The following is a 21,253-nucleotide window of genomic DNA, read 5'->3' as shown; positions in this document are numbered from 1 at the left end:
CGGGAGGTGATTCGTTTTCTTGTTCTGCATAAAATGAATGATTTGGTCGTTTTAGGTCTGCCATGGTTACAGACCCATAATCCTGTTTTGGATTGGAAGGCTATGTCTGTCTCAAGTTGGGGTTGTCAGGGAATTCATTGTGATTCTCCGCTGGTGTCTATTGCTACTTCTACTCCTTCAGAGGTTCCTGAGTATTTGTGTGACTATCAGGATGTATTCAGTGAGTCCAGGTCCAGTGCTCTTCCTCCTCATAGGGACTGTGACTGCGCTATAGATTTGATTCCTGGCAGTAAATTTCCTAAGGGACGATTATTTAATTTGTCTGTACCCGAGCATGCCGCGATGCGTTCTTATGTCAAGGAGTCTTTGGAGAAGGGGCATATTCGTCCATCCTCTTCCCCTCTCGGTGCGGGATTCTTTTTTGTGGCCAAGAAGGACGGGTCTTTGAGACCTTGTATAGACTATCGGCTTCTGAATAAAATCACTGTTAAGTTTCAGTATCCTTTGCCACTATTGTCAGACTTGTTTGCTCGGATTAAGGGTGCCAAGTGGTTCACCAAGATAGATCTTCGTGGTGCGTACAACCTTGTGCGCATTAGGCAGGGAGATGAATGGAAAACTGCATTCAATACGCCCGAAGGTCATTTTGAATACTTGGTGATGCCCTTTGGGCTCTCTAATGCCCCTTCAGTGTTTCAGTCCTTTATGCATGATATCTTCCGGAAGTATCTGGATAAATTTTTGATTGTGTATCTGGATGATATTCTAGTTTTCTCGGATGATTGGGATTCTCATGTAAAGCAGGTCAGGATGGTGTTTCAGGTTTTGCGTGATAACGCTTTGTTTGTGAAGGGCTCAAAGTGTCTCTTTGGAGTGCAGAAGGTTTCCTTTTTGGGTTTTATTTTCTCCCCTTCTGCTGTGGAGATGGACCCAGTCAAGGTCCGAGCTATTCATGATTGGACTCAGCCCACGTCTGTTAAGAGTCTTCAGAAGTTCTTGGGGTTTGCTAATTTCTACCGTCGCTTTATCGCTAATTTTTCTAGCGTTGTTAAACCTTTGACGGATATGACCAAGAAAGGTTCTGATGTGGCTAATTGGGCTCCTGCAGCCGTGGAGGCCTTCCAGGAGCTGAAGCGCCGGTTTACTTCGGCGCCTGTTTTGTGCCAGCCTGATGTCTCACTTCCCTTTCAGGTTGAAGTGGATGCTTCTGAGATCGTTGCTGGGGCTGTTTTGTCGCAGAGAGGCTCTGGTTGTTCTGTGATGAGACCATGTGCCTTTTTCTCTAGGAAGTTTTCGCCTGCTGAGCGGAACTATGATGTTGGTAATCGGGAGTTGCTGGCCATGAAGTGGGCATTTGAGGAGTGGCGTCATTGGCTCGAGGGTGCTAAGCATCGTGTGGTGGTCTTGACTGATCACAAAAATCTGATGTATCTCGAGTCTGCTAAGCGCCTGAATCCTAGACAGGCTCGTTGGTCATTGTTTTTCTCTCGTTTTGACTTTGTGGTCTCATACCTGCCTGGTTCGAAGAATGTTAAGGCTGATGCTCTCTCTAGGAGCTTTGTGCCTGACTCTCCTGGAGTCTCGGAGCCAGCTGGTATTCTTAAAGAGGGAGTAATCGTGTCGGCCATATCTCCGGATTTGCGACGTGTGTTGCAGAGATTTCAGGCTGGTAGACCTGACTCGTGTCCACCCGACAGACTGTTTGTTCCTGATAAATGGACCAGCAGAGTCATTTCCGAGGTTCATTCCTCGGTGTTGGCAGGGCATCCGGGAATTTTTGGTACCCGAGATTTGGTGGCTAGGTCCTTTTGGTGGCCTTCCTTGTCACGGGATGTGCGGTCATTTGTGCAGTCCTGTGGGACTTGTGCTCGGGCTAAGCCTTGTTGTTCTCGTGCTAGCGGGTTGCTTTTGCCCTTGCCCGTCCCGAAGAGGCCTTGGACACACATTTCCATGGATTTCATTTCTGATCTTCCGGTGTCTCAAGGAATGTCTGTCATCTGGGTGGTGTGTGATCGTTTTTCCAAGATTGTCCATTTGGTACCCTTGCCTAAGTTGCCTTCCTCTTCCGATCTGGTTCCTTTGTTTTTTCAGAATGTGGTTCGTTTGCACGGCATTCCGGAGAATATCGTGTCTGACAGAGGATCCCAGTTTGTGTCCAGATTCTGGCGTTCTTTTTGTGCTAAAATGGGCATTGATTTGTCGTTTTCATCTGCCTTCCATCCTCAGACTAATGGTCAAACGGAGCGAACTAATCAGACACTGGAGGCTTATTTGAGATGTTTTGTTTCTGCGGACCAGGATGATTGGGTGACCTTCTTGCCGTTGGCTGAGTTTGCCCTTAATAATTGGGCTAGTTCCGCTACCTTGGTTTCGCCATTCTTCTGCAACTCTGGTTTTCATCCTCGTTTCTCCTCGGGTCATGTTGAGTCTTCTGACTGTCCTGGGGTGGATTCTGTGGTTGATAGGTTGCAGCGGATTTGGAATCATGTGGTGGACAACTTGAAGTTGTCACAGGAGAAGGCTCAGCGTTTTGCCAACCGCCGCCGCGGTGTGGGCCCCCGACTTCGTGTTGGGGAATTGGTTTGGTTGTCTTCTCGGTATGTCCCTCTGAAGGTTTTCTCTCCTAAATTTAAGCCTCGCTTTATTGGTCCTTATAAAATTTTGGAAGTTCTTAACCCTGTTTCTTTTCGTTTGGATCTTCCTGTGTCGTTTGCCATTCACAACGTGTTCCATAGGTCTTTGTTGCGGCGGTACGTTGTGCCTGTGGTTCCTGCTGTTGAGCCTCCTGCTCCGGTGTTGGTTGAGGGCGAGTTGGAGTACGTGGTGGAGAAGATCTTGGATTCTCGTCTCTCTAGACGGAGGCTTCAGTATTTGGTCAAATGGAAGGGCTATGGTCAGGAGGATAATTCCTGGGTGGTCGCTTCGGATGTTCATGCGGCCGATTTGGTTCGTGCCTTCCACGCTGCTCATCCTGATCGCCCTGGTGGTCTTGGTGAGGGTTCGGTGACCCCTCCTTAAAGGGGGGGTACTGTTGTGAACTATACTTCTTGGCTCCCTCTTGTGGTCACTAGTGGTTTGGCACTTGGATTGTCCTTTCCCAGGTTGGTACTCACCTGCTTCGTTAGGCCTGGGGTGTTGCTATTTAAACTTCCTGGATTCTCAGTCCAGTGCCTGGCATCGTTGTAATCAGTTCACTTCTGTTTGCTCCTGTCTGCAGGTCCTGGTTCTTTGCAAGATAAGCTAAGTCCTGCTTTCGTACTTTTGATCATTTGCATTGTTCATATTTTTTGTCCAGCTTGTACAAAATGTGATTCCTGTTATCGCTGGAAGCTCTAGGGGGCTGATATTCTCCCCCCACGCCGTCAGTCGGTTTGGGGGTTCTTGGATATTCAGCGTGGATATTTTGCAGGGTTTTTTGCTGACCATATAAGTCTTCTTACTATATTCTGCTATTAGTCAGTGGGCCTCTCTTTGCTAAATCTAGTTCATTCTTACGTTTGTCTTTTCTTCTTACCTCACCGTTATTATTTGTTGGGGGCTTGTATTACTTTGGGGTCTTTTCTCTGGAGGCAAGAGAGGTCTTATTTTCCCTGATAGGGTTAGTTAGTTCTCCGGCTGGCGCGAGACATCTAGGATCAACGTAGGCACGTTCCCCGGCTGCTGTTAGTGTTTTGTGCTAGGATCAGGTATATGGTCAGCCTAGTTACCACTTCCCTATGAGCTGGTATTATGTTTTGCAGACTTTGCTGAAATCTCTGAGGTCCCCTGCCATTGGGATCATAACATTCAAGTCCCTAAGGGGACTATTAAACACAGTAAAAAAATGTAAAGTTACCCCCCTTTTTCCCCATTGAAAATAAAACCATTTAAAAACAAACAAACAAACAAACACATATTTGGTATTGCTGCATTCAGAAATTTCCGATCTATCAAAATAAATAACCTGATAGGTAAAGCGAAGCCTCAGAATTACTGTTTTTTGGTTGCCGTAACATTGAAATAAAATGCAATAAAAAGCGATCAAAACATTATATCTACCCCAAAATGGTACTGATAAGAACATCAGCTAAGGGTACAAAAAAAAGCAATCACACAGCCCCATATCCTGAAAATTGTAAACGCTAGGGGTCTCAGAAAATGGCGACAAACGCAAAAACTTTTTATGTCTCAGAAGTGCTAGTCTGGGCAATTTATAAGGAGTTTTGAATGTATAAAACTATCCAATACCTTCATACACCAAAGACTTTACTATTATCATGTCCACTATTTAGGCAGTGCATGTAGGTATTATTTGGGTGCTCTAAGGCAATTTTGTCTGGGCACTGTAAGGTACCATTGTGCAGAAATGTACGGCAGCATTATGTGGGCCCTATATGTGCTTAGCTCCCTTCTAGCTCAATCCTATGGTTTGCCATGTTATATGGCAAGTAAAGATGAATATAAGACCTATGTCTATCAACTTCATAATAGTTAATGAATGGCTAAAAAGTTGCAGAAAGAGTCAACTTTGCAACATGTCCAGGAGAAGTAAATATCTGGGCGTTCCTCACCTCCTTTAAGTAACTAGCATAGCGTTGATTGTAGGACCTCTCTGCCACCTTCATTTGTGTCATATGAGGAAACGTGGCTTCCGATCCCCATTATACCAATATTCCTGTCAATGTGCAGCCGTAAGTTTTATTCTTTATCCGATTGGCTAACACCAAAATAGCTGTCCTGCTACAATGAGCCTGATGCATGGCTTGTTATTACACACAATGCAGCATTGTTCCTCATATCTACGTCTTGTCTCTGGCCCTAATAAATAGGTTTGTTTTCCTTAGACTGTTAGATAAGAGACCTGATTGTTTTGACCCATTCGGTCCTGTAGACGACCATATCCTACAATGTAACGTGTCCTATGGATATGCGTTCTGTTTTTAAAAGGGTTAATAGGAAGGAATTTAGCGAACTCTGTCTTATCAAATTCCTGCTGCACAAAGCTGATAATTTATCTTTCTATTTTAGCCTCCTGTATTTCTCAGGGATCAGAATACTTTGGCAGGAAACGTGAATTCTATATAAAAAAAAAAATACCTTTCTCAAAATACTAAACAAAAATAATTTTTTTTTGTTACACTGTGTTCTATTACTTCTATATCTAAATATATGCAACATTTGTGGCAGTCTGTACTCTGCAGTGTAGCACTGACGCTGCTCATCACCTACACCATAAAACATAGTAATAGTGATGAGCGAACGTGCTGGGATAAGGTGTTATCCGCCATGCTCGGGTGCTAACCGGGTGTCTTTGTCGTGCTCGGAAAATATGTTTGAGTCCCCATGGCTGCATGTCTCGCTGCTATTCAAGAGCCGCAACACATGCAAGGATTGCTTAACAAACAGACAATCCCTGCATTTACATGGCAAAGGGTTAAATACCGGCAACCAGCAACATAATTGCTGGTCAGCAGTCATTTAATAGCTGACCGCGAGGGAAAATCTGTAGTAGAGTGCACATAAGCTACTGCAGCACTCCAGAGTCCTGGTCGTTGCAGTATTGTCGCTCTTCCACCAGGGGGAGTGATGGTACGTCTGATGGTACTAAAGGAGTTCACCTGACCAGGTATCACAGTCACACACTACACTTCACACTCCGGCCACCAGGGGGAGCAAAAGGTTCTATCTATTAGGCCACTCCTCACACTCGGGTAAAACTGAGGGTTGGATAGGAAGTTAGGGAGAAAGCTGCCTGGGTGAGACCCAGAGAAGAACTGTCAGGCAGACAGGGAGAGAAAAGGAGGAACATCTGAGCTGCAGACAGAGGTCCCTGTCAGGGGTGGGATCCTGACAGAGACATAGTAAGAGATAGAACGTTACGGAGCTGCGCCTGCACCTCATTGCGGCAGCATCCTAAGAAAGGACAAGAAGCGAAGTATATTGTGGAGAAGTGAGAAACGAGATCACAGCACAAGGAGATAATACCGGGAGGAGTCTTGCCTTAAGACCGGCAACATCCTTCTGAGGCGCGTAGCCGGTGGCCAGAACACCGAGGGAGTAATTGGCTCTACGCATTACTTCGAAACACAGCAGGACAGTTAATTCCAAGTTGGCTGCCCGACCTTTAACCTAATGAAGACAACGGAGGCAAATTGTGGGAGAGGGGCGTCTCTAGGGTCCCTATAAAATAGCTCCAGGCCTACCCCATCATACGGGTCATCTGGGGGACGGAGAGAGAACATCAGAAATATACACGAGAGTTGTGAGGACTATCCCGTGGTGCTCAGCAGGGAGGTACTACAACACACAGGCGCTAGTAGGAAGGCTACTGATTTCCACCTGCAAAGGGAACTCTGGATGTGCCTTCGGACCAGCCGGACTTAGCCTGCCCTGTGAACGGTACTCTGGACTGTGGACGCTGAAGTCTTCAGTAAAAGGTAAAGAGACTGCAACCTTTGTGTCCTCGTTATTCATCGCGCCTTACAACATCCACCATTACCACCTACTCTTCAAGGGAAGCCCTGGGGACATACTTCACCTATGGGAAGGTATAACATCTAGCTGCCATTCCATCACCCCAGCGGACCCCTAGCAGCATCGGTCACCCTGACCAAACACCACAGGTGGTGTCACGAACACTTGACAAACTACACCTTTAATTGGGCGCCCCTTAGCAGGGCCACGGACCGGGTGGGGCCACCGTGACATCCCCAGAACCGAGACAGAGGGACCCGGTACCGAGTACCCCACTGCCCTGCACCTGGGGCGATCCAACTTTGGCGTCACGAACAGGATCTACTTAAGCCCGAGAATCGGGTCATGTGTGCCTCAGAACTGTACCAGAATTGTGCTTGAACTGTGATTTGCTTAAAGACTGTGTATTGCCATTTGCCGCCAAAATTCCCGCCAAAACCTCCGCCATTACAGCGCCACGAGGAACGCAGGAGAAGAAGAAGGGTGTGGAGTTGTGGGTGTGAACGAACTGAGAAGCGCAAAGAACAATGGCCGCCCAGTCTAAATATTTCTGTATTCTGAGGACGTGTCCGTCAGCAGCCGAGGTCCGCCTCCTAATTCTTTATGGCGGGCGGAGACCGAAGAAACGAAACTATGACTCAGAAGGAATGGGTCTGGAGACCTCTGAAAAAGAATGGCCCTGCACCGACCCTCGTCACCGGAGGACTACTCCAACATGCCACCGATGGAAGGCCTGGACCCCTGGGAGTTGCCTGCAGAGATTCCGCTGCCCGCATCGCGACTGACCCTGGCGCCTTCCTCAGAGGAGTGGAGTGGCACTGAAGGAGCCGTTTCAAGCGCGGGTACCAGGTACCGCGGTTACCAGGAGGACTGTTATGATCCATAGTGGTTGAGGATCACGAATTACTCCAGCTAAGTAACAAACATAGGACAAGCTCTAGGGAGGTGGCAAACTGGACTAACCGCAAATCTGAACCTATCCAAACACACTAGAAGTAGCCGGTGAACGTGCCTAAAAAATCCTAGACGTCTCGAGCCAGCCTGAGGAACTAACTACCCCTAGAGAGAAAGAAAGACCTCTCTTGCCTCCAGAGAAATAATCCCCAAAGATATAGAAGCCCCTAACAAATAATAACGGTGAGGTAAGAGGAAGGCACATACACAGGGGTGAAAACAGATTCAGCAAATGAGGCCCACTAATACTAGATAGCAGAAAATAGTAAGGGGTCTGTGCGGTCAGTAAAAAAACCTAACAAAATATCCACACTGAGATTTCAAGAACCCCCGCACCAACTAACGGTGTGGGGGGAGAAACTCAGTCCCCTAGAGCAACCAGCAAGCGAGGAGATCACATCTTAGCAAGCTGGACAAGAAACATGATGAATGCTGATAATCAAAAAATGAACGGACAAAAACTTAGCTTGTCTTGGAGAGGCTGGGAGCAAGGTAATCACAAGGAATCTGAAGAGCACTGAATACATTGATAGCAGGCAAGGAACTGAGTATCCAGGTGAGTTAAATAGGAAACGAACCAAGGATAACGAACCAGCTGATGCAGCCAACCTGCAGAAGACAACACTACACAGTACCGCTTGTGACCACTAGAGGGAGCCTAAAAATAGAGTTCACAACAGTACCCCCCCCTTGAGGAGGGGTCACCGAACCCTCATCAAGACCCCCAGGGCGATCAGGATGAGCCACGTGGAAGGCACGAACCAAATCGGCCGCATGAACATCAGAGGCGACAACCCAGGAATTATCCTCCTGACCATAGCCCTTCCACTTCACCAAATACTGAAGCCTCCGTCTAGAGATATGAGAATCCAAAATCTTCTCCACCACGTACTCCAATTCACCCTCGACCAGCACCGGAGCAGGAGGGTCAACAGAAGGAACCACAGGTACCACATACCTCCGCAACAAAGACCTATGGAACACATTATGAATGGCAAACGATGCTGGGAGATCCAAACGAAAAGACACCGGGTTAAGGATTTCCAAGATCTTATAAGGACCGATGAAGCGAGGCTTGAATTTAGGAGAGGAGACCTTCATAGGAACATACCGAGAAGACAGCCACACCAAATCCCCAACACGAAGTCGGGGACCCACACCGCGGCGGCGGTTGGCAAAGCGCTGAGCCTTCTCCTGTGACAACCTCAAATTGTCCACCACATGGTTCCAAATCTGCTGCAACCTATCCACCACAGAATCCACCCCAGGACAGTCAGAAGACTCAACCTGACCCGAGGAAAAACGAGGATGGAAACCAGAATTGCAGAAAAAAGGCGAAACCAAAGTAGCAGAACTAGCCCGATTATTAAGGGCAAACTCGGCCAATGGCAAAAAAGTCACCCAATCATCCTGATCAGCAGAAACAAAACATCTCAAATAAGTTTCCAACGTCTGATTAGTTCGCTCGGTTTGGCCATTAGTCTGAGGATGGAAGGCCGACGAAAAAGATAAATCAATGCCCATCTTAGCACAAAAAATCTGCCAAAACTTGGACACAAACTGGGATCCTCTATCAGACACAATATTTTCAGGAATGCCGTGCAAGCGAACCACATTCTGAAAAAATAGAGGAACCAAATCGGAGGAGGAAGGCAACTTAGGCAAGGGCACCAAATGAACCATCTTGGAAAAACGATCACACATCACCCAGATGACAGACATTTTCTGAGATACTGGAAGATCCGAAATAAAATCCATGGAAATGTGCGTCCAAGGCCTCTTCGGGACAGGCAAAGGTAAAAGTAAACCGCTGGCACGAGAACAGCAAGGCTTAGCCCGAGCACAAATCCCACAAGACTGCACAAAGGAACGCACATCCCGTGACAAGGAAGGCCACCAGAAGGACCTAGCCACCAAATCTCTGGTACCAAAAATCCCAGGATGACCCGCCAACACCGAAGAATGAACCTCGAAAATAACTCTGCTGGTCCATCTATCCGGAACAAACAGTCTCTCTGGTGGACAACGGTCAGGTCTATTCGCCTGAAATTTCTGCAGCACTCGTCGCAAATCTGGGGAAATGGCAGACAAAATCACTCCCTCTCTGAGAATACCAGCCGGCTCAGAAACTCCCGGAGAGTCAGGCACAAAACTCCTAGAAAGTGCATCAGCCTTCACGTTCTTTGAACCAGGCAGGTATGAGACCACAAAGTTGAAACGGGAGAAAAACAGCGACCAACGAGCCTGTCTAGGATTCAGGCGCTTGGCAGATTCGAGGTAAATCAGGTTTTTGTGATCAGTCAAGACCACCACACGATGTTTAGCTCCTTCGAGCCAATGTCGCCACTCCTCAAATGCCCACTTCATAGCCAACAACTCCCGATTACCAACATCATAATTCCGCTCGGCAGGCAAAAACTTTCTTGAAAAGAAAGCACATGGCTTCATCACAGAGCCATCAGAGCTTCTCTGCGACAAAACAGCCCCTGCTCCAATCTCAGAAGCATCAACCTCGACCTGGAAGGGGAGAGAGACATCTGGTTGACATAAGACTGGAGCTGAAGAAAACCGGTGCTTCAGTTCCCGAAAGGCCTCCACGGCCGCAGGAGACCAATTAGTCACATCAGAACCCTTCTTGGTCAAATCCGTCAAAGGTTTAACCACGCTAGAAAAATTAGCGATGAAACGACGGTAAAAATTAGCAAAACCAAAGAACTTCTGAAGACTCTTAACAGACGTAGGCTGAGTCCAGTCATGAATAGCCTGGACCTTGACTGGGTCCATCTCCACAGTAGAAGGAGAAAAAATAAAACCCAAAAAGGAGACCTTCTGTACTCCGAAGAGGCATTTTGAGCACTTCACAAATAAAGCATTAGCACGCAGGACCTGAAACACCATACTGACCTGCTTCAATTGGGACTCCCAATCATCAGAAAAGACCAAAATGTCATCCAGATAAACAATCATAAATTTATCCAGATATTCTCGGAAGATGTCATGCATGAAGGACTGAAACACAGAAGGAGCATTAGAGAGTCCAAAAGGCATCACTAAGTACTCAAAATGGCCTTCGGGCGTATTAAATGCTGTTTTCCATTCATCTCCCTGCTTAATGCGCACAAGGTTATACGCACCACGGAGATCTATCTTAGTGAACCAACTGGCCCCCTTAATCCGAGCAAACAAATCAGACAATAGTGGCAAAGGATACTGAAATTTGACTGTGATTTTATTCAGAAGACGATAATCTATACAAGGTCTCAAAGAACCGTCCTTCTTGGCCACAAAAAAAAATCCTGCACCAAGAGGGGAAGAGGATGGGCGAATATGTCCCTTCTCCAAAGACTCCTTTATATAACTCCGCATCGCGGCATGCTCTGGTATAGACAAATTAAAAAGTCGTCCCTTAGGGAATTTACTACCAGGAATTAAATTTATAGCACAGTCACAATCGCTATGAGGGGGCAGGGCACTGGACCTGGGCTCATTAAATACATCCTGGTAGTCAGACAAAAACTCAGGGACCTCAGAAGGAGTGAAAGAAGCAATAGACACCAACGGAGTATCGCCATGAATTCCCTGACAACCCCAACTTGACACAGACATAGCTTTCCAATCTAAAACTGGATTATGAGCCTGCAGCCATGGCAGACCCAAAACGACAACATCATGCAAATTATGCAGAACGAGAAAACGAATCACCTCCTGATGTACGGGAGTCATGCACATGGTCATTTGCATCCAATACTGAGGCTTATTCTCAGCCAATGGCGTAGCATCAATTCCCCTCAGAGGAATAGGAAATTCCAAAGGCTCCAGGACAAAACCACAGCGCCTGGCAAACGACAAATCCATCAGATTCAGGGCAGCACCCGAATCCACAAAAGCCATAACCGGGTAGGACGACAAAGAACAAATCAAAGTAACAGACAAAATAAATTTAGGCTGTATCGTACCAATGGTGACAGGTTTAGCGATTTTTTTTAAACGTTTAGAGCATGCTGAGATAACATGAGTAGAATCACCACAGTAAAAGCACAACCCATTTTGACATCTATGACTTTGTCGCTCAATTCTGGTCAGAGTTCGGTCACATTGCATAGACTCAGGTCTCTGTTCAGAAAATACCGCCAAAGGATGAACAGATTTGCGCTCCCGCAAACGCCGATCAACCTGAATGGCTAAAGCCATGGAATCACTCAGACTTGTAGGGGTGGGAAACCCCACCATAACATTCTTAACGGCCTCAGAAAGACCTTCTCTGAAATTTGCAGCCAGGGCACACTCATTCCATTGAGTAAGCACCGACCATTTCCGAAATTTTTGACAATACACCTCTGCTTCATCCAGACCTTGAGAGATAGCCAGCAACGCTTTTTCTGCCTGATTCTCAAGATTAGGCTCCTCATAAAGCAGTCCAAGAGCCAGAAAAAATGCATCTACATTAAGCAATGCAGGATCTCCTGGCGCCAGAGAGAAGGCCCAATCTTGAGGGTCGCCGCGCAACAAGGAGATAACAATTTTAACTTGCTGAGCGGAATCACCAGAGGAACGAGGTCTCAGAGACAGAAATAACTTACAATTATTTTTAAAATTCTGAAACCTAGATCTATCTCCAGAAAACAACTCAGGAATGGGTATCTTTGGTTCTGACATAGGGCTATGAATAACAAAATCCTGAATACTTTGCACCCGTGCAGTAAGATGATCCACACTAGAAGTCAGAGTCTGAATATTCATGTCTGCAGCTGAGCTCAAAACCACCCAGAGTTCAAGGGGATGAAAGAAACTAAACAGACTGCAGCAAAGGAAAAGCGGGAAAAAAAAAAAATGTACTCAGGTCTTCTTTTTATCCCACTTCTGCGATGCATTAAACACTTTTTTGGCCTGCTATACTGTTATGATCCTTAGTGGTTGAGGATCACGAATTACTCCAGCTAAGTAACAAACATAGGACAAGCTCTAGGGAGGTGGCAAACTGGACTAACCGCAAATCTGAACCTATCCAAACACACTAGAAGTAGCCGGTGAACGTGCCTAAAAAACCTAGACGTCTCGAGCCAGCCTGAGGAACTAACTACCCCTAGAGAGAAAGAAAGACCTCTCTTGCCTCCAGAGAAATAATCCCCAAAGATATAGAAGCCCCAACAAATAATAACGGTGAGGTAAGAGGAAGGCACATACACAGGGGTGAAAACAGATTCAGCAAATGAGGCCCACTAATACTAGATAGCAGAAAATAGTAAGGGGTCTGTGCGGTCAGTAAAAAAACCTAACAAAATATCCACACTGAACTTTCAAGAACCCCCGCACCAACTAACGGTCTGGGGGGAGAAACTCAGTCCCCTAGAGCAACCAGCAAGCGAGGAGATCACATCTTAGCAAGCTGGACAAGAAACATGATGAATGCTGATAATCAAAAAATGAACGGACAAAAACTTAGCTTGTCTTGGAGAGGCTGGGAGCAAGGTAATCACAAGGAATCTGAAGAGCACTGAATACATTGATAGCAGGCAAGGAACTGAGTATCCAGGTGAGTTAAATAGGAAACGAACCAAGGATAACGAACCAGCTGATGCAGCCAACCTGCAGAAGACAACACTACACAGTACCGCTTGTGACCACTAGAGGGAGCCTAAAAATAGAGTTCACAACAGAGGACCGTCTTCCCTCCGAACCTGATCCATTCGTCGCCGCGACTGCTGGAGCCCCGGCGTTCCCATCACCTGACCCCAGACCACCGGGGAGGCCTAACCTTGGGCCCTTCCCATGGGGGGAATACCGGAGGCACCTGATTGCTGAGTACATGAGAGAAGTGGAGCGGGAAGTTCGAGGCGAGTTGCTGGATGGCTCTTTGCCAAAGTGGGGTGTCGTGATCGTATACCAACCCCAGAGAGGAAAAGGGTTCGTGCAGGAGATCGGGTCATCGGTGAGGGTCCACATCACCCGGGAGGAAGTGGAGTCCTGCCTGAGCGGAGGCGGTGCAGATCCCATCCTGAAACCCGGAGACGCCGTCACCTACCGCCGGTACCAAAAGGGGAACGGTTGGTGGGCCCGGGATATACAGTGGTACACAGCCCTCTTGGCGGTATCCAGGACCCTGGAGGAGGAACTTGCCACTGAAGCCGCAGCAGCAACCCCTACCGTCCCTGGCATCATTCACCGGACCACCCAGACCTTTATTGTCGCGCACGACCTGGTCGTGCAGAAAGAACAGACGCATGGAGTGCACCTGGCGCCAGGAGTAGACTTGGATGCGAGTCTTCCTAAGCAGCAGAGGGCTACTTGTCCGGTAAGGCCCTGGTGGAGGCCGCCTCCTGAATTATGAGAATAAACCTCGGAAATCTGAAACTGTAAATAGTTAACTGTTTGTTTTCCTGTTTTTGCTGCTTTAAACCCGTTCAGGGTTATGTCTCTTAAAGGGATCCCTTTGTTGACCCGGGATCCCTACTGTTTCCAGTTTGCCAAAGTTTATTTTAAAAGAACTGCAGAATCATGAACTGCACATGATCACAAACTGTTGCTGTACATAGTTTGCACCTTCTTAAAGGTGCTCTCTACTGGTTTTACAAAGAAGAACTTTTTGAAGAGACTGTTCCTGATTACAGCGCGGAAGTTCTTGCTTTAAACGGACTTGCAAATTGATAGTTTGCACTACCTCGGAAGAGACTTGGTCTCCTCTTAAAGGGGATGTTCATTTGTTGCACGTAGTCGAAACATGATAATGTTGCCTTAAATAGTTAGATAGTGATAATGTTTTACATAGTGATAGTATGTAGTTAGAAGTAGAAATGTTAATGATGTTCTTTGAATAAAAATTGAAGTTAAAGTAATATTAGAATTGCTGAGAGAAAAGCTAAAAGAAAGATGCAGTAGGCCCGTAGGGGTAGACAGACAGTCCTGCATACGTGAAAGTGAGAGAAAAAAAGGAAATGTTAATTTGCACTTTTGAGTTTTATAGCATGCCTTTAGTGGGTACACGCCCTTAAAGGAAAAGTACTGTTTTGTATTTGCACTTAGTAGATAGCAAACCCATATGGGTAATAACAGTTATTTATAGTTAGTTAATTAACAGGTGTTATTTAAAAATTATAAGCACAATGTAAATATGTTTTTGTTTGCAACATTTAAGTGTTCTCACCTCCCATAAAGGGAAGCATTGTTATATTTACTTCTTTACAGCATTTCAAAAATGTTGTATGTCTTTTGCTAACATGTATTGTTGTTCTTCTTTTCCCAGTCCGGGAGTACTGGATTTAACGGGGGGAGTGCAGCGCCCCAGAGTCCTGGTCGTTGCAGTATTGTCGCTCTTCCACCAGGGGGAGTGATGGTACGTCTGATGATACTAAAGGAGTTCACCTGACCAGGTATCACAGTCACACACTACACTTCACACTCCGGCCACCAGGGGGAGCAAAAGGTTCTATCTATTAGGCCACTCCTCACACTCGGGTAAAACTGGGGGTTGGATAGGACATTAGGGAGAAAGCTGCCTGGGTGAGACCCAGAGAAGACCTGTAAGGCAGACAGGGAGAGAAAAGGAGGAACATCTGAGCTGCAGACAGAGGTCCCTGTCAGGGGTGGGATCCTGACAGAGACATAGCAAGAGATAGAACATTACGGAGCTGCGCCTGCACCTCATTGCGGCAGCATCCTAAGAAAGGACAAGAAGTGAAGTATAGTGTGGGGAAGTGAGAAACGAGATCACAGCACAAGGAGATAATACCGGGAGGAGTCTTGCCTTAAGACCGGCAACATCCTTCTGAGGCGCGTAGCCGGTGGCCGGAACACCGAGGGAGTAATTGGCTCTACGCATTACTTCGAAACACGGCAGGACAGTTAATTCCAAGTTGGCTGCCCGACCTTTAACCTAATGAAGACAACGGAGGCAAATTGTGGGAGAGGGGCGTCTCTAGGGTCCCTATAAAATAGCTCCAGGCCTACCCCGTCATACGGGTCGTCCTAGCCATACCATCCGGGGGACGGAGAGAGAACATCAGAAATATACACGAGAGTTGTGAGGACTATCCCGTGGTGCTCAGCAGGGAGGTACTACAACACACAGGCGCTAGTAGGAAGGCTACTGATTTCCACCTGCAAAGGGAACTCTGGATGTGCCTTCGGACCGGCCGGACTTAGCCTGCCCTGTGAACGGTACTCTGGACTGTGGACGCTGAAGTCTTCAGTAAAAGGTAAAGAGACTGCAACCTTTGTGTCCTCGTTATTCATCGCGCCTTACAACATCCACCATTACCATCTACTCATCAAGGGAAGCCCTGGGGACATACTTCACCTTTGGGAAGGTATAACATCTAGCTGCCATTCCATCACCCCAGCGGACCCCTAGCAGCGTCGGTCACCCTGACCAAACACCACAGGTGGTGTCACAAACACTTGACAAACTACACCTTTAATTGGGCGCCCCTTAGCAGGGCCACGGGCCACCGTGACATCCCCAGAACCGAGACAGAGGGACCCGGTACCGAGTACCCCACTGCCCTGCACCTGGGGGCGATCCAACTTTGGCGTCACAAACAGGATCTACTTAAGCCTGAGAATTGGGTCATGTGTGCCTTAGAACTGTGCCAGAATTGTGCTTGAACTGTGATTTGCTTAAAGACTGTGTATTGCCATTTGCCGCCAAAATTCCCGCCAAAACCGCAGCCATTACAGCACCACGAGGAGCGCAGGAGAAGAAGAAGGGTGTGGAGTTGTGGGCGTGAACGAACTGAGAAGCGCGAAGAACAATGGCCGGCCAGTCTAAATATTTCTGTATTCTGAGGACGTGTCCGGCAGCAGCCGAGGTCTGCCTCCTAATTCTTTATGGTGGGCGGAGACCGAAGAAACGAAACTATGACTCAGAAGGAATGGGTCTGGAGACCAGCGGAGACCTCTGAAAAAGAATGGCCCCGCACCGACCCTCGTCACCGGAGGACTACTCCAACATGCCACCGCTGGAAGGCCTGGACCCCTGGGAGTTGCCTGCGGAGATTCCGCTGCCCCCATCGCGACTGACCCTGGCGCCTTCCTCAGAGGAGTGGAGTGGCACTGAAGGAGCCGTTTCAAGCGCGGGTACCAGGTACCGCGGTTACCAGGAGGACCGTCTTCCCTCCGCACCTGATCCGTTCGTCGCTGTGACTGCTGGAGCCCCGGTGTTCCCGTCAAATGACCCCAGACCACCGGGGAGGCCTAACCTTGGGCCCTTCCCATGGGGGGAATACCGGAGGCACCTGATTGCTGAGTACGTGAGAGAAGTGGAGCGGGAAGTTCGAGGCGAGTTGCTGGATGGCTCTTTGCCAAAGTGGGGTGTCGTGATCGTATACCAACCCCAGAGAGGAAAAGGGTTCATGCAGGAGATCGGGTCATCAGTGAGGGTCCACATCACCCGGGAGGAAGTGGAGTCCTGCCTGAGCGGAGGCGGTGCGGATCCCATCCTGAAACCCGGAGATGCCGTCACCTACCGCCGGTACCAAAAGGGGAACGGTTGGTGGGCCCGGGATATACAGTGTTACACAACCCTCTTGGCGGTATCCAGGACCCTGGAGGAGGAACTTGCCGCTGAAGCCGCAGCAGCAACCCCTACCGTCCCTGGCATCATTCACCGGACCACCCAGACCTTTATTGTCGCGCACGACCTGGTCGTGCAGAAAGAACAGACGCATGGAGTGCACCTGGCGCCAGGAGTAGACTTGGATGCGAGTCTTCCTAAGCAGCAGAGGGCTACTTGTCCGGTAAGGCCCTGGTGGAGGCCGCCTCCTGAATTATGAGAATAAACCTCGGAAATCTGAAACTGTAAATAGTTAACTGTTTGTTTTCCTGTTTTTGCTGCTTTAAACCCGTTCAGGGTTATGTCTCTTAAAGGGATCCCTTTGTTGACCCGGGATCCCTACTGTTTCCAGTTTGCCAAAGTTTATTTTAAAAGAACTGCAGAATCATGAACTGCGCATGATCACAAACTGTTGCTGTCCATAGTTTGCACCTTCTTAAAGGTGCTCTCTACTGGTTTTACAAAGAAGAACCTTTTGAAGAGACTGTTCCAGCACAAGGAGATAATACCGGGAGGAGTCTTGCCTTAAGACCGGCAACATCCTTCTGAGGTGCGTAGCCGGTGGCCGGAACACCGAGGGAGTAATTGGCTCTACGCATTACTTCGAAACACGGCAGGACAGTTAATTCCAAGTTGGCTGCCCGACCTTTAACCTAATGAAGACAACGGAGGCAAATTGTGGGAGAGGGGCGTCTCTAGGGTCCCTATAAAATAGCTCCAGGCCTACCCCGTCATACGGGTCGTCCTAGCCATACCATCTGGGGGACGGAGAGAGAACATCAGAAATATACACGAGAGTTGTGAGGACTATCCCGTGGTGCTCAGCAGGGAGGTACTACAACACACAGGCGCTAGTAGGAAGGCTACTGATTTCCACCTGCAAAGGGAACTCTGGATGTGCCTTCGGACCGGCCAGACTTAGCCTGCCCTGTGAACGGTACTCTGGACTGTGGACACTAAAGTCTTCAGTAAAAGGTAAAGAGACTGCAACCTTTGTGTCCTCGTTATTCATCGCGCCTTGCAACATCCACCATTACCACCTACTCTTCAAGGGAAGCCCTGGGGACATACTTCACCTGTGGGAAGGTATAACATCTAGCTGCCATTCCATCACCCCAGCGGACCCCTAGCAGCATCGGTCACCCTGACCGAACACCACAGGTGGCGTCACAAACACTTGACAAACTACACCTTTAATTGGGCGCCCCTTAGCAGGGCCACGGACTGGGTCGGGCCACCGTGACATCCCCAGAACCGAGACAGAGGGACCCGGTACCGAGTACCCCACTGCCCTGTGCCTGGGGGCGATCCACTACCATTGTTCTCGGCAGCACATACTGTGTACAGAGGGCGATGTGCTGCCGATAATGATGATCTTGCGGTCAAACCAAAATGTAATTTCACCCTCCGAGGAATGAGCGTTTTGTACATTCTTCAGGCAGTCGGTAGCCTGCTGACACTACAAGATTACCGTAAAATAAGCGTTCCTAGGAGCACCCGCACACGATAATCATGCAGAGTAAATGCAGCTTAAGTCCTTGATTCAGGTGTAAGAATGTGGAGCTCCAACTCTGGTGTGTTCGCAAAGTTTTTTTAAATGGTTCAATAATACCATTCTGGAGATCCCGCTCCGTCCAAGGCATCAGCTGAAGTCTGTGCTGGACATGACTACATAACAATTGTGCAATGGACAAGACCCATGTTTTCTGGAAACGTGTGCATGGTCTTAGTACGCTGGCACTGCGGGACTGCATGCAGCGCATCCCGCCCCAGGGCATTATTTACTTTTCTGCCTCCGATACAGAGTAGTCAAAATGTACAAAAAATAAAATATACAGCGTACTCGTATCTATATAAGTTATTTAGGTGAACCACATGATTAGATACTGTGGATTTTAAAAGTCAGGAGTTTACGCACTACAAAGCCATTGGAGTTTTTTATGTGCCGCTCTATGAGGCAGAGAGGTTCATTATACAACATCTGTAAAAAAAACACAAAAAAAAACAACAAATCTCTGTGTGCCTCCAGATGAAGTCAGAGGTATAAGAGCAGAGACAGATAACTTATGACATCATCGTGGTGACATCATCATCTAATTAAAGGTTACATTTTTTTTGCGGCCCATTTTAATTTATTCTTTTAGTTAAAGCCTCTGAAGCTTTTCCATCCTGCACTGAGACTCGTACGACTTAAATCCACATTATTAATCAATAACGGATAAATGGAAAGGTTAATTGTTTATAAGGCATTATTAAATCTCAGCTCCATTTTGTTTCTTCTTAAGGAATCTCATTAAATTCATTCACCACCCGAACCTTTGCCATGGCTTTCTGCCATACTTCTGCTTCCACGTCACATTATATATAAGCTTTACTCCAGGAAGCTTCCCTCTCATGAGATTTTAGAACTATTCTGGTTTATCTCATTTTTACTACCGAAGCCTCCCCATCATAGACTGTACAGATCTTCCTATCCCTCGGTAATGTCAGGTCCACGGATCCTCAATTCATTATATCAGTCAATTAATAGGGCAGCAGAAATCTGCAGGTGCGAAGCTTCAGAATGAGGACAAACACAATCCGCCCATACGTCAGATCTAAGACGTGCACTAGAACTGGGTTTTTCTTATTCTAGAATAGGAGAATGTGTATAGACCAATAACTCCTCCAGTTCCTCAAATACAGGTGCTAAATTACCAGACTATTTTTTTAACATTTTTAAATGCTTTGTTACAGTGATTTTAGTGTACTATATATCTATAGATGTGGGATGAGCCTATGGAAATGTATGTGTGTCTCTTCTATGGGTGAACATTTATTCTTTTTTCAAACTCCCAATGCTGGGTCCAAGTATAACCAGTAAGAATTGAAAGGTAGAGTTGCAGTTGGGAGGTAGAGTGGGAGTTGGGAGGTAGAGTGGGAGTTGGGAGGTAGTGTGGGAGTTGGGAGGTAGAGTGGCAGTTGGGAGGTAGAGTGAGAGTTGGGAGGTAGAGTGGGAGTTGGGAGGTAGAGTGAGAGTTGGGAGGTAGAGTGAGAGTTGGGAGGTAGAGTGAGAGTTAGAGTAGAAGTAGGGTTACAATGTGCATCCATTTTGCCTATAGGCACTGCTATATTCCCTTTGGAGAAATACATGGGTAGATATCCTGTTTTTAAATGGAATTGTGTTGGATTACAAAAACAAGGCTGTTTTCTTAAAAGGAAAACAGTGGCACAGATGTCTACAGGTTATGGTATTGCATCTTTGCTGTAATGAAGGGAATGTTGCTGAGCTACAAAACCATGCACTAACTGTAGTCAGATGTGTTGCTGTTATTGGAATCCTGGATGACTCTCTTCATTTTGATGGTTGATGCATCAATTAAGTTATTTTGATTTTTTTTTTTACATTTTCCACCATAAAGAGTGCCACCTTTTTTTATAGTCTGTGTCTAGTATCTTACATAAAGAGATGGAGCTGTGCTGCAGTGCTAGACAAAGTCCATAGCCTAGAAAAAAAAGTACATAGTCTGACTTTCAGATAAAGCGGTAAACCTTAAAAACAAATCTAGTGACGCTATCTAGGCCGGGTGGGGACTTAATATGTTCTGTCACATTCTGGAGGTGCATTTATAGAGCTTTTTTTCCTTACTGTTTTCTATAAATCTAGAACAAATCCAAAGAGAGGGGAGGGGGGTGAAATCTTACGTTTTCCCTTATGATTAAAAAAAAATAAAGGGGGAACAATGCCCTCTGACTTGGGACAACACGAAGTGACCTAAATTTCATTAAGGGGTATATCTATGGGGCCAGTGTGACAATAGTCATCACATCATGGAACTTACCGTATGCTATGCTGTGGTTCTATCGCCATAATGCAACACTCCATAAATGCACAATATTGCAGAGCCCAAAATAATAATGCCTCCCTAGAATATAAGGTAAACAAACTTCTTACTGTATGCTTCCATAAAGACCCTGCCAAGTAAATGAGGTGATGCTAAACAGTAATTCAATTCTAATTATCCCTCTATTTCCTCTACAGATCCTAGACAAGGCATCATGTTAAAGGGAAGGTACCACCAGTTTTCTTGTAGTTTGTTTTATTGTGAAATTAAGCTTAAAATAGTAATTAAATGTATTAATGCAATGTTTGCACTGTTTGCAAACATTTCTATATGAAAAATATTTATTTTCTTACAAACATATATATTTACCACTAGGGGGAGCATTTTCCGGTTTAGACCTCAAGCAGCTATAGTAAGACAGCTTTACTGTTAGCAGCAAAATTGGTGCAGTAACTGCTGACATCACCATTTCCCT

General features: G+C 46.8%; 1 long non-coding RNA gene across 1 annotated transcript in view; it reads left to right on the top strand.

The window, feature by feature from the left end:
• LOC143809256 (uncharacterized) overlaps nucleotides 1-21,011 on the top strand; it is a 165,997-nt gene extending 144,986 nt beyond the window's left edge. The window contains exon 6 of the long non-coding RNA XR_013222178.1: nucleotides 20,976-21,011. This is a non-coding gene — a long non-coding RNA (uncharacterized LOC143809256). The remainder of the gene's footprint in view (nucleotides 1-20,975) is intronic.
• The last annotated feature ends 242 nt before the right edge of the window (nucleotides 21,012-21,253 follow it).

The sequence above is a fragment of the Ranitomeya variabilis genome, chromosome 2 (assembly GCF_051348905.1).
Source record: "Ranitomeya variabilis isolate aRanVar5 chromosome 2, aRanVar5.hap1, whole genome shotgun sequence".
Classification (NCBI taxonomy): domain Eukaryota; kingdom Metazoa; phylum Chordata; class Amphibia; order Anura; family Dendrobatidae; genus Ranitomeya; species Ranitomeya variabilis.
This window is presented reverse-complemented; position numbering and strand designations above follow the sequence as displayed.